This window comes from Xiphophorus couchianus, chromosome 6, assembly GCF_001444195.1.
Source record: "Xiphophorus couchianus chromosome 6, X_couchianus-1.0, whole genome shotgun sequence".
Taxonomy (NCBI): domain Eukaryota; kingdom Metazoa; phylum Chordata; class Actinopteri; order Cyprinodontiformes; family Poeciliidae; genus Xiphophorus; species Xiphophorus couchianus.
This window is the reverse complement of record NC_040233.1, coordinates 14,061,521-14,075,102: the sequence shown is the minus strand read 5'-3', so window position 1 is coordinate 14,075,102 and position 13,582 is coordinate 14,061,521. Positions and strand designations below refer to the sequence as shown.

At 35.0% G+C, this 13,582-nt stretch overlaps 1 protein-coding gene across 7 annotated transcripts in view; it reads right to left on the bottom strand.

The window, feature by feature from the left end:
- Positions 1–13,582, bottom strand: part of tnn (tenascin N) — a 55,089-nt gene that overhangs the window by 36,682 nt on the left and 4,825 nt on the right. For 3 of the 7 annotated variants that reach the window (XM_028021375.1, XM_028021378.1, XM_028021377.1), the window contains exon 1: positions 1,124–1,306. The exons of 1 other annotated variant lie outside the window; for it this stretch is intronic. The gene's annotated coding sequence lies outside the window, so the exon portion shown is untranslated. Of the gene's footprint in view, positions 1–1,123; positions 1,307–13,582 lie in introns of those variants that run through there. 3 more of the 7 variants (XM_028021381.1, XM_028021380.1, XM_028021382.1) reach the window with 2 other exon arrangements.

Genomic DNA, 13,582 nt, shown 5'->3' with positions numbered 1-13,582 from the left:
AGAAGACCTCGAACAGGACCTTATTTTCAACTATGGTAACTTTATTGCCTCAGTAGTACCGTCATTAAAACCACTGAAAGGTAATAATAAGTCAATAATGTAGTTCATAGCTTAACATTTGTGATGACAATGGAGATATACTTATGTTTCAAAAATAAAGGGTGTTTCTAATCTTTCAGTCAGTGAAGACAAAGAAAAAGAGTTTAGACATTTCCATGACAACACTTTTTATGAGCCATCAACTCCGGATTGTGAGTTTTTCCTCTGAGTTCGTCGTTCTCTCTTAGCTTCCTCCTCCTCTACATCATTCTGCACAGCTGAGGGCCTACATCTGTAGCTCGTTTTAAGAGCGTTCCTCTGTTTCGCATGAGCCAGTACAGTAGCATTAAATAGTAAATCTACCAGATCAACAGCCCGTTAAGGACATCTATCCCGCCAGCCAAAAGTTATTGTGTTAAATTTGTTTTTTATCATGATGGGAAAATTATTGCTAGCAGCTTTGTTCACACAGAAACCTTGATTGTCTACAATATATTGGAGCTATTTAATTAATAATAGGAGACATAAATATAGACCTGTAATCTCATTTGAAAGCTACTCGGCTCACCTTGATGTGAAATTAACTATTCTAATCTTAATACTAAATATTGTCTGTATTGCTTTTTGCAGTACGTCAAATTCCAAAATGTACTGGAGTTTATTAATGTTTATCACTGATTGAGATTTACAGGAAGGTAGTGCTGTCATTCCCACCAAGCAAAATCAGAAACACATTGAGACGCTATTAATAACATTTAAATAGCTCCCTAAGGTGTGGACTAATCATTGAAACAGTTTGAAATGAGCAGCGTTGTACATAAGTAGCGGTAAAGGGATTAAGTAAAAGGCCGAGGTAAATGTCTTCAAAAAGTTCTGCCAATGCATTTTATAAATTAAATATTTCACACAGACAAAGCAGTTTGCAAATAGATTCTGTAAAATAAATATCAGAAATGTGCAAAATCTGCAAATGTACCTTTTTAAGTGATCACAACTTTACACCAAACTGCACATAATAAAAAAATGATCCAATTTTGAACAGTTTAAATACAAGAAATGCTCATTTTAAATCCTGCTGTCTTACCGTTTTATGATTTGTTAAATTTGCCCCTCCTTTATCTTCTGTCTCTTTTCTTTGAAAGTCTGAAGGTCACTCACCAAATCTCTGCCTCTGCCACCTGTTGACAGGCCAGAGCTACTGATTCAAGCTCTGAGGATCTCTACACTCTGAGCGACTTTCTCTCTCTCTCTTCCTCTCGTTTCTTACTTAAATGTTAACATGTCTCAAATGCCTGTAGGCCAGTGAGTGGTAAGTTGGGGAGTGTCTCTACTCCTCCTACAGTCACTGAATGAGGAGGAGGAGGAGGAGAGGTTATTAACTACTTATATTTGATCCTAGAGATAACGACTCTTGGTCTAAACACTCGTTGTGCATAGATTCTCAATGGTCCTCTCTCATTTTCCACTTATTTTATTGCGTGTCTAATTGCAGTAACCAAGAAATAAAAATAAAAAAGCATGAGGAATTTAACTAAATCTCTTCAGCAGCAACCGAAATAAAGGTCTTATTGAAAGCAGTGAGTTTGAAGCCAAGACAAATACACACCTGATCCAGGATAAAACAGTCCCCTGGGGAATAATTATTTTTGACAGATTTTTATATCTTATGCGAAACATAGCACAATGAATACATATTCAAAGGCAGTAACAGAGACATGCAGACTGTGCTAGAGATGAAGATAAAAGAACACCAGCTGTGGATCCTGGACAAATAAAAATATGATAATGATCACTTTGGTGAATCCACTGCTGTTCTGATGAGTGAAAAAAAAAATCTAAACATCTTGACTTGATTTAAAATGTTTTGTCTTCAAAAATGTGTCTCGCATTATTTTTGTGGAGATGGACACCACTGAGTGCCGTCTGAAGAGGCATCAAAATCTTACTCCTTTAGAGAAAGAACATGCCTGCTTTTTTGGATGGCTTTCCTTAAAGAACAAAAGTTAAATGTGAAGTGGAAGCACGTAGGGCCAGGTAAACCCCAAGTGCCAAGGCTGGCAGTAGTTTCTGCCTTCACTGGCAACAAAGTTCTGAAAACACATAAAACAGCTTTGACATTTCTGTGGGAACAGATAGGGAACATTGGGATAGTTTGAGTGACACTGTATGGGTCACGAGCTGAGACAGGAGTTGTGAGTATTTAAACAGAAATCCTAAGATTTAGCCATAAACAATGTGACCGGTCATTGGCATACATTTTCTTCTATTTTAAATAGAAAAATATGATGGAATGAATGAAACTGTACATCAGAATAAAGAAAAATGCATCTGCGTCTTTAAAGTTACAAATTACTCAAAGGAGAACTTTGTCTGTTGAAGTAATGTAAAGTAGGTCCTTGGAGAGTTAGTATTCCCATCTGTTCTTTGTTCTATTTTATGTTAACATCATGATACCATGGATTCTTAATGCACTCCTGAAAAATACTCAATACTATAATTGAAATTTACAGAAAAGTTCTGGGTTCTTTAATTTTTTTTACATAAGCTTAAAACATTTAAGCTCTCAAATAAATACTCTACATTGAACAAACAAAAAACTCAACATTTTATATGGTTTGTGATTTTATTGAACAATAGCCCAGTTACTGCTTTTCTTTTTTTTTGAAGTAGTAACATTTTACTATTGTACAGCACAGCATTAGTGCACTTCTATACACTAGTTCAACATCCTATTCACTTTAAAATTACAATACTTGACAAGTGTAGTTATTAAGTTACTACTATTTTCATAATAAAAATATTACATTATTTTGTTCTAAATGATTTGTACAACTGATTTAAATAATTTTAGTAAAATTGAACTTGAAGGATAGAAAATGTGAAGAAGAAACACTTATATCCATTTAAACACTTTCAAAGACCTGTGGTATGGTAGGATATGCCAATTACAGTGCTTCTTGGGACAATGAGAAGCTATGTCACGCACGTCTATTTCTAGAGAAAAATGCGAATGTTTCCCAGTCCGTCTGTTGGCTTCACCCCATGCTGGGAAAATGTACCCCACACAGCTGTAACAGAACTCCTCTCAGCAGGGTGAATCTTATATTATGTTTTCTTTAAAGTGATGCATGTCTGCACTCAGCTTCCTTCCTCTCCTGGGCAGAAGACAAACTTTCAGATGTTATTAGAGGAGCCCACACACACTTTTTGATTTACTTTCTTGACTCATTTCTACTCCTTTTATAAGGGTGAAATGCTCTTCATGGAAAAAAAAAAGTGGTTTCTTTTAACATCACAATGTAGCCAGGTCACACAAAGGTCAAAGCTGTTTTGGAATACCTCCTGGCTAACCTAATTGATGTAGTTTGTGTACAACAAGCAGGTGTTGCATCAGTCAGTTTATGTTATTGTCTGCTGCTTGGAATGCTCATTAAAACATAGTGAAAATAACCGTTATTTTCAATGTACTTTAGGCTATTTAAAATATTTTTTAACTGTGTTTTTGTTTATATTAAACATGTATATGAAAAATAAATCTTCACTTTGAGATGGGCCCTGCGACAGACTGGCGACCTGTCCAGGGTGTACCCCGCCTCCCGCCCGGAACGTAGCTGGAGATAGGCACCAGCAACCCTCCCGACCCCATTAGGGACAAGGGTGAACAGAAAATGGATGGATGGATGGACTTTGAGATGGCAAAGCTTTAAATGTGAACTTCATATTTATAACCTGAAAAAGAAGTTACCAAGCTATATTTGCCATGACAGATTACCGGTAAATATATTTCTCGTACTCCCATACTGTTCTGTTGGAACTAGTTTCAAATCTTGACACAGAAATCCCAGCTGTTTTTCATTTATTAAAATCTGTGACATAGTCAGTAATGGGTCATTTCTTATGTTCTCAAAACAAGCAGCCAGTAATTATCCTTCAAGTATTTCCATGTTTGAGAATGGCTCTGTGTCAGGTGATCCTCCTCTGCCACATGTCGTTTGATCTGCATGTTCATCCGGCATTTTTCTATTGCTTTTGTTTCAATCAAGATATTTTAGTGCATTATAAACATGTTTTGAATGTCTATTTTTTGGTTTTTATCAGAATCAAATCTATCTTCCATTCAGCTAATAAGCTTTCTTTGGCCTTTAGTGGGAAATGCGTTTATATTCTCGTAATGAAATTGATGTACCCAGATGTTCAAATGCCATGTTTAGATATGAGTTTTCCAGTTGTTTACAGTGCTTCACCGTCACAGCTGAACACAAGAAGTGAGGGGAATCTTATTAATCACACTTAGTATGTAGTGTGCCTTTATAATGGGTTATTTTTAACAAAACCAAGAGAAAAAACATTACTTACTTCCTTAGATTTTTCATCATTAAGATAGACAATGACAGCTTGTTTTTACGTTTGATTGCAAGATAAAGGAAATATTTTACTAACCACTTCTCAATCCTGGTTACTGCTTGTTGATGTCTCAGTGTCAAGACAATTTGCACACCTTTCCCTAATAATTTTGACTGTCTTGTAAAAACCACCATGTGTGAGATCCTTGTACTACACACTACAATAAAGTGACTATTACTCCGATGTATTTTTGCCAAACCATAACATGCCAAAAATGTCTTTAATTGAGGTAATGGTTACCTTGCATTCTACTACAGTTTCTATACATTACACATCATTAATCATTCTAATAGATGTCAGGAATTAATGTTTTATAGTTCCCCCCCACCCCTTCATGAATGGCCTCTATGTATGAATTCACAGCATACAGAACTTGTTTGCTATATAGATATATTTATTTCATTTCCAAATCACAACTGTTTTATATTTGGTAAATAAGACAATACTTACAGTAAGAACAGAGTGGGACACCTCCCAATATTGGTCCAGAGACTTTGTGGTGTCAGGCCCAATTCACTGTTTTTTTGTTTTGTTTATTACTACGCTTAGAAGTCACTGGTGTTTATTGGTTTATCATCTCTACGTTAAGCCCTTAAAAAGTAATGTTTGGTAACTATTATATTAGTCAGTCATTCTGGGGCTGTCACTATATCACTTGACATGTCACATACAGCAGCTCCAAGTCGACTTACGGGGCCTCCTTGCCTCATGCCTTTCTGAAATTGTGGAATTCTGGTCCAGTTCATGCATCAGACTGTTTTTGAAAGGGACTATCTAGCACATGGTTCCAAATATGAAATATTTACATATATCAACTTATACTCCTTAAAAGTAAGAAGATAAACATAACTGCACTTTCAACTTTCCAATATGAGAATGGCCTTAAGAAATGTTCTCTGATTACCCATACCCACAAAATGCAGCTCTGAAGCTACATGTGGCTCCTAAGATCCTTCACAGTGTCTCATAAGAACTTTTGCCAAAAATGATAAAAAAATTGGGTCAAAGTTTTAAAATTTAATAGTCATAAAAATTACAAGCTCTAGCATTGTAATGCAACATATGCATAACATTTTCACAAATGAATATATAGACTTAGGAAAAACTTTACTTGATAATTGGTTGCCAAATGTGTGCTTTTTTTAATGTCATTTTCTAAAATATTAAATACCCCATTGGGAAAATCTAAATTAATTTTATATGGCAGGTACTGTTAAAATAATCCATTTTATTTCAAGGAGTTGATTCTGTGATTATCCATTTTTAACGAATGAAAGCAGACAAACCTCTCAACCAGTTTTACTCCAGTGGCCAGGGATAGAAAAACCAGGATGTTTGTTACAAAAGTACCTAACAACCATTCTAATTTTTTCTAAAATCTTCACTAATCTGGACTTAACAACACTGTTTGTCCTTTTCAGAAACCAACTTTTATTCCCTCTTGGTCATTTGCAGCTCAAGCATAATGTTGGATAAGGATTTTTTAGAAGGAAATATATATATATTTTTTTTCTGTGGTCGCCTACAAGTTGAATGCCGCACTTATTTTGACTCATCGTCTTTTCAGAACTGAAAAAAATTAATTGATCACAGGAACAATACAGTTTCATTTTGGGTGGAGGCACCTGCTAAAGCCACAAGTTAAATCTCATCTAATGAATGTGCCTGGGCTTTTCAGTGACATCTCCATGGTGTTAGTGCAACAGACAAAACTGCTAAGTAGCAAATAATTTACGTTGAAAATACAGCTTGCTACATGCAATGATAAACCAAAACAAAAATATTATATTGCTGTTACCGCTATCATACCAGAAGTTGGCAACACCACCAATACTACAGCAACGCCATCAAGAATAGAGTGGATAGTGATCAATTCATTCGTTGCAGCCAATAAGGACAAACTGAGTTTTGAAGAAGTTTTGGCCTCGAATAAATATAGGATAAGATGGAAAAGAGAAGTGAAATATATATATATATATATATAAAATTAAAATTCTATATACTTTTAATACTAAAATGTTAAAACCACTGTCAGCTTTACCCAGCAGTTCGTAAATAACAAATAAAAATTTTAAACCAGTACAGAAAATAAATGTCCAAATATCCCATCAAAGTGAATGAATGTGTCATTTTCTAGGTAGAAATAATTCAGCACCCATCACTAAAACATTTAGTCTATACATCAGTTTGTCTGAGACTGTTGACCACATTGATGTAAATACATTTGGTAACCATCAAACAGTTGCCCTGTGGCCATGTATGTGGGCTTAAACACCCCCTTCAGTAATGGAAACAAAAAACCTCAGTGGTTTTATAATGTAAATATACAAGAAGCCTCCTTTGAAGAATATAGTATATTTAATTTTGCAAAGTTTCAGTGTAAAAGAGGGACATGACATTCACTCACAAATTTTAAAAAAGGCAGTAAAGTATGATAGCATACAATAAAGGGGAATTCTAGTCTCCTTATGGGATCCTCAGGTCTAACAATAAAGATGTTAAAATATAACCAAAAATGGTTTCTCATTCAGTTTTAAGTAAACATCCAGGTTTTGTAATTTCTTTAAGTATTTAAAACGTCTTGTCAAAGAAAGGTCCAACAGAGACTTCAGTACCATGTGAGTTTACAACTGTCAAACATCTTGGAGCTATTTTTATTTTTGTTCCAGTGTAAAGTGAAACTGCGCAACTTCAGTGGAAAACACATCAGATTAAAGGAAGCTGTGTAGATAAAGCTAAAGTAATTTAGAGGGAAACAAATTAATCCCATATGATTGTATGGATGAATGTGTTCCCTTCAGAGCTTTGGTTGCGTGCTCAGATTTCTAAGATGGTTTCCACATTGTGCACATAAGAACTACTTGTGAACACAGATTTATATGTACAGAAGATTACAGAACAAGTTTCTGCCATGTCTGCACTTGGCACTCCCGACTTGATTTACACTATCAAATACTGTATATAAATAGCACAGTGAACATGTGTAACGTAAATGTTGATCTACAGCATGATTATATTCAAACATTCTACAATTACTGCTAGCATTTAGGTTAAAGGATAGAATGGGACTTCTGTTTTACAAGGCAGAATGTTGTCAAAATACAACTTAAGGGTTCTGACAGCACATAGTAAATGGTTTGAATCCAGGCTTGTGAGGCACCGTGCATCACTGGATCTACACCCAGTATTAAACGCTGGGTGTAGATCACTGGAAATTTAAACCCCTTCTACTTTCTTTTGGTAAAACAAGCAAACAAAAACATGCAATCATAACAGCTTACAATGAAAAAATAAACAATATGAGTTATTTTAGAGGGTAATTATGTAGGATGTGGATTTTGAGGCAAAGTTATTCTACGATAAGTTTGTAACAAGTAGCTTGTATTTGTAAACTGTTACTTATCACATATTGATACACAATACAAAATATGACTCCCATCTAAAGCCTAATGCATCAGTCAAATAATTAAAACTTCAAAAGTTTATACCGTTACTAAGGGCCAAATAATACTGGTTAAACAACTTTAAACCTGATTACATCCACTTCCTATATGTGCTTAATACTAATGGAAAATTAGAGTGGCCAGTTATCCCAAAATGCGTGCTTTTGGACAGACGGAGGATGCCAGAGTACTTGTAAAGAATTCATGCATGCAGCTGGAGAACTTTCAAACTCCAAACAGGAAAGCATGGAGTAGAACTCAGGACGTTTTTGTTGCAAGACCTCATTTGCACTATGGTAATCCAAAATTGTGTTTGTTTCCCATTCCAGGTAACTTGTGCAGATTAATAAATGCAGATGTTTAACATCAAACATCTAACCAAAACAGGCTGCACGGGGTTGCAGTTGGTAGCACTGTTGCCTTGCAGCGAAAAGTGCAGAAAGGCAACAGTCCTGGGTTCTCAGGCCAAAAACATGACTAAATTCTTCTTATGCGTGCATGGTTGTTTGTCCTGTTTGTCTCTGTGTTCCCCTGGAGATAGGCACCAGCCTCCCTTACAACCCTGCAAGGATAAGGATGTTTTTTATAAATGCTCAAAACACAGTTTGGGATTTTGGGAATGTTTATTTGTGACAATAAAGAATGAGGAGTATTAGTTTCAAAGCTCAATGTTTTATTTTGTTTCAATTTGTGGTCTCATCCTGAGAGCACAATGTATTTACAATCCTATGTGTTACACTTTAGTGTCAATGAAATTTTAAATGTAGAAAATGTCTATTCAATCCAGATTTTGTCCATGTATAAGAAAAATACAGATTTGAACAAAACTAATTGAAAGTTAAAGGATTAATTGGAAAAATGTTGAATAAGAGAGGTAAAAAAAATGAGTGACTGCTTCTAAATTAAAGCATTTTATTTAAAAAATAATTTCCTGTTCTATAAAGCTACTGTGAATATGAACTATCAATATGCTGTACAAATCACCAAATAAGTGAAGCCTACAATTAAAATGATCATTAATAAATAATTAGCGATCTCTTGTGAAAAGACTAGGTGAAGCATATCAGGAATTGAGCTAATTGGATCATAGAGGAGGAGTAATAAAAGAGCATGACAAATAAGTTGGGGTTAACAGCTGTGACAGAGCTTCCTGAGGTAATACCAGTTCGCAAGTCTGGGTCATCCCGTCATGAGTCTGCGTGAATCCCTAACCCCCATTTCATCAGCTGATGAAACCCAATAACCAACCACTGCTCATGTACTTTGATCCTCAAGTCTTTCCTTTTAGCCATAGAACGGAGGAGAAAATTACTGCAGTACATATTTTTTGTTGGCTTTGGCAAATACCAACAAGTAAACAATATAATTTGGCACATGGAAGTAATAAAATGTGTAAATTTTGCAAATTCCTTTATAAAGCAACAACAACAACAACAAAGCACACAACCATCTGGAGACCTCTGGTAATCGTTGCATTTGTTACCAATTATTTAAAATCCTTTTGACTTTTCAGGATAAAAAAAGTAACACTTCTTTGACAGGTTAAACTTTTAGGTTCTGCAAATTAACCTATTAAACAGCAAGAGCTCTTGTTCTTTTCAACATGAGAGTTTTAAATTACCCAATGTCTGTCTTTTTAGTGCAAGCTGAACACTTGCATATGATTGGAGCATTGTCTGCATGCCCTAAATAAGAAATAAAAACGTTTTCATTTATGAAAACCAGAACATATTGTTACCTCTCTCTTAATACATTTTGTTAAAGTACGATTTGTTTTCAAAGCTTGCACTTCCAAGAACATTGGTGGTCCTGTAGCTAAATGCAATGACAGATGGCTTTGACCCTTTCTATCCACTTCAAACCCCCCATGCTCCACTCCAACCCCAGGACTCGCTCTCTTTTGGGCTTTACAAAATGAATTTAGTTTCACTTCAGATCTCAAAATATGTTACCTTTTTTTAAGTACAACTTTTATCTAGATAAAAAAAAACATAAAGAGAATTTATGCTTTGGTGTTTATAGAAATTACATTCATAAAGCTATAGATAAAACTGGCCTCGTTCTATGGAAAGAGGCCAGTTGTGAAAGTCTTTTATTTGAGACAAATTTGTAGTTGCTAAAAGATAGTCCACTGTTGTTCACTTTTAAATGTGACATAGCCTATTACAAAACCAAAAAACAATTCCCTTGATTTACTGTGATAATGTGTTTGTTATTATGAAGCTGATGGACTTTCTTACAAAGACTGATGTTACCAGTCATTTAGAAGGCCTGGCATCTTGTTTATGTGTAGTTTTATAGCTGTTCCGTTGAATGATATCTCAGAATTTGTTTCTAGAATCACCTCATTGACTTGTGTATTTTTTTTTATATCCACATGATCATACCATCAGCTTTTTCTAATCTAAGTATATTAGTTACTCAATGAGAGAATGGTTCAGTTTTATTAGCAATTAAGAAGAATCTCAAGTACCAAAGTTTGTGTGGTCTGAGTCATAAGGCTTGGTTTTAGAAATAAATTGGGAATAGTCCAATATTAGATATAAATTTGGGAATATGTTTGACTCAAGGGAGTCACATCATTGAAAAACATTAATATGGACCCACCATCCAAAAATGTACAATTTTATTTCCTCCAGCACTGTTTCTGTTGCGTCGCAAAGAATCCTTTCCGCTTGATATACAGGAAAATATACATACTGATAAGACGCAATGTGGGTTTTCCTGGTTACAAACAACAACTTACTGCACCACATTCCCCAAGCATAAAAAAAGTGAATCCCAAGTTCAGGCTGCTAAAACCTAGACAAAGTAATGTCAGTCCAATTGATACCTCACAATGTGTCAATTGACACAATTGTGTAGCTCACAATCATAAAATTGTGCAGCTCAAAATAATTAATTAAAATCTTGAACAGTCAAATGAAGTAGCTAAAAAGTAAATATGAAATGAGCATGCTAAACAAGGGGTATTGTATGATAAAAAATATACATATTTATATATTTAGCAAACCGTGCCATGATCTGAAACTCAAAAATAAACAGTCACAATTTACAAATATGCAGTAGTTCATGTCCCAAAACCACTTGAAAAGCACTAAATCACCACTGTGTCACAATACCAACACAAAATGAGATCATAAATTTGACTTGCACACCTGGTGGCTATTTTTAAATAAACAAGAAGCTAATTGAATCATTTCATGGTCAAGAAAAAGCCCATTCTTAAGGATTCAGTCTTTAAAAATTATTAAGTTAATTTTAAAACTTCCCCAGCTCAGCGACAAAATAATTAAATGCAGTAGTGACTGGTGTAAGAAGGAAAAAATGTTTCAGTGAGACATTTCCTGTATGTCTCTGGCTGAGTAAAATAAATAACTCTCTCGTTGAGATGTCATAAATGTCATAAACGGAGCCACAGCATTCAAGCCTTCAACCAACCCATTATGCTGAACCGGATATATCTGGCAACGTTTTTTTCTAACTAACAGAAACTGAGCAGATGTTCCAGCATTTAAAGGTCCTTTTAATAAATCATTGACAAGATCAACCTCTCAGGTTGAATCTTTGACCATGGAAGTGTTTTGCTGTGGACTTAGTATATTTTAACAGTTTGCATGCATGCTTTAGGAAACACAAGAGAAACAGTATAATCAGCACTGAAGGCTATATTTTAAATCAGCCAGCACCTTGTATAAAACGCACTGCTCAAATAAAATAGAGGCAAGCTCTTGTGTTTGCTTTTATATGACATTAGGTCATGTCTCCAGATTGAAAACAAACACATTTTGGGAATATCTCACTAAGACACAGTGCATATAATTTGCTGTCCAGGTGGTGTGATGGATTCACTGGCACATCATTGTGTTAAATCCTTCCACTCTCTGCAATTACAGGTCAGACACAGCTCATTTAGCAGGAGGCCTTGACCTAGCTGACATGGAGAGCCCTTTCTCCCATAACTCAGGAATGCCAAGCATTCCCCCAGGGTTTAGAGGCAGACTTTTCCACTTTATGGCATGCAAGCAGGTTATGACATACATATAAGGGTGATAAAGCTCATAACTAGGAGACATAGTGTGATGGGATCACACTAACCATAATTCTTTGACTTCTTGGACCACATTCCTCTGATACACCAGAGTAAGTAAGTGTAAAGAGTATCAAATTAATTGTACTTAATATTACAGAGTCATATAAAATTATAATGATCCACTAAACTGGTCTTCCAACAACTCCCACTCATTTTAGTCTTTCATTGTGTTTATAAATGCCATAGTTTGAAATACATACTGAGACAAAGATGACAGAGCAGCTCTACTTGAAGGTACCAATAGTCATGGAAAAATGAAAGTACACCATGCATCAGTTTTAGGTTTCTAAAATATGAAACATTTAGCTCATATTCAGTTAGAATTAGAATCAAATCATAAGAGGGTTAGATTATCCTCTTCACTTTGAATACATGCATGCTAATTAAAGGTGCACTGATTCCATAAGAGGGAAAAGAACACTGCTCATTCTATCATATTGATAAAAAATTAAGCAAAAATTTAAACGTTTATGAAAAATTGGGCACACTTCAGAAATGCACAAATTTGGCAAAATATGTAAAATTATAGAATTTTATATAGACTGTAGGAATGTGGACTCTAGTAAGGATATTATATAAAAATGAGGTCTTCTGCTGTATATCCACCACATTGAGCTACTCACCTGAGCCGAGCTCTGCTGGAGCTTTCTTCCAATTATGGCTCAGTAGCTCTGAGAATAAATAGACTTGAAAATACCTCTGTTAGTTTATAAATCACTGAATGGTTTAGTACCAAAATACATTAAAGATATGTTGTCATTGTATCAACCTTCCGGACCACTCAGGTCTTCTGGTCCTGGTCCACTCTGCATCCCCAGAACCAGAAGCAACATGAAAGATCAGCATTGAGTTTCTATGCTCCACTAATCTGGAACAATCTTCCAGAAAACTGCAATAACAGCTGAAATACTGAAATTCTTCAAATTAAGGGTAAATCCCCACTTGTTTAGAGCTAGGTTAGTAGTAATTGGAACATTAAGCAATTGCTTGATGATTTTGATGATTGCATTTGACAAATGCCATAATGTTTATTGATTGCTTCATAGTTGGCAGCTGTATGATGTTTTTATGATGTAAAGCACTTTGAACTGCCTTGTTGCTAAAATGTGTAATACAAATAAACTTGACGTTACAAAAGTTCTCTCCATTTTGAAAACATGCATGCTAATTAGGGGTGCACCGATTTACTGGCCAGCCAATTTATTGGCACCAATTTTCTTTATTTTGGGAGATCGGTGATCAACCGACACTTGCGTGTGAAGCTGATTTTATCTACCTCAGCAAAAGTCTATAAAATCAAATGAGCGTCATTGTGGTGCGTTATTGTTTTTTTTGTTTTTTTATTATGCTCTGCATTTAACATTCAGGTTTACACAATTTTACCTCATTTATTAAAGTAAGGTAAGATTTATATGGTTGTTCATACCAACAATGCTCAACAAACAAAGCCAGAATTAACTGGAACCAGAAATTTCAGTTCCACCCCATTACAATAATAGATATTTTATTATGTTGTGTAAATTGAAGAAACATTTTTATTTTTATTGCTATCTTTTGACAAATATTTGAACTAAAGTAAAAAGAGGCATATAATTCTGAAAGC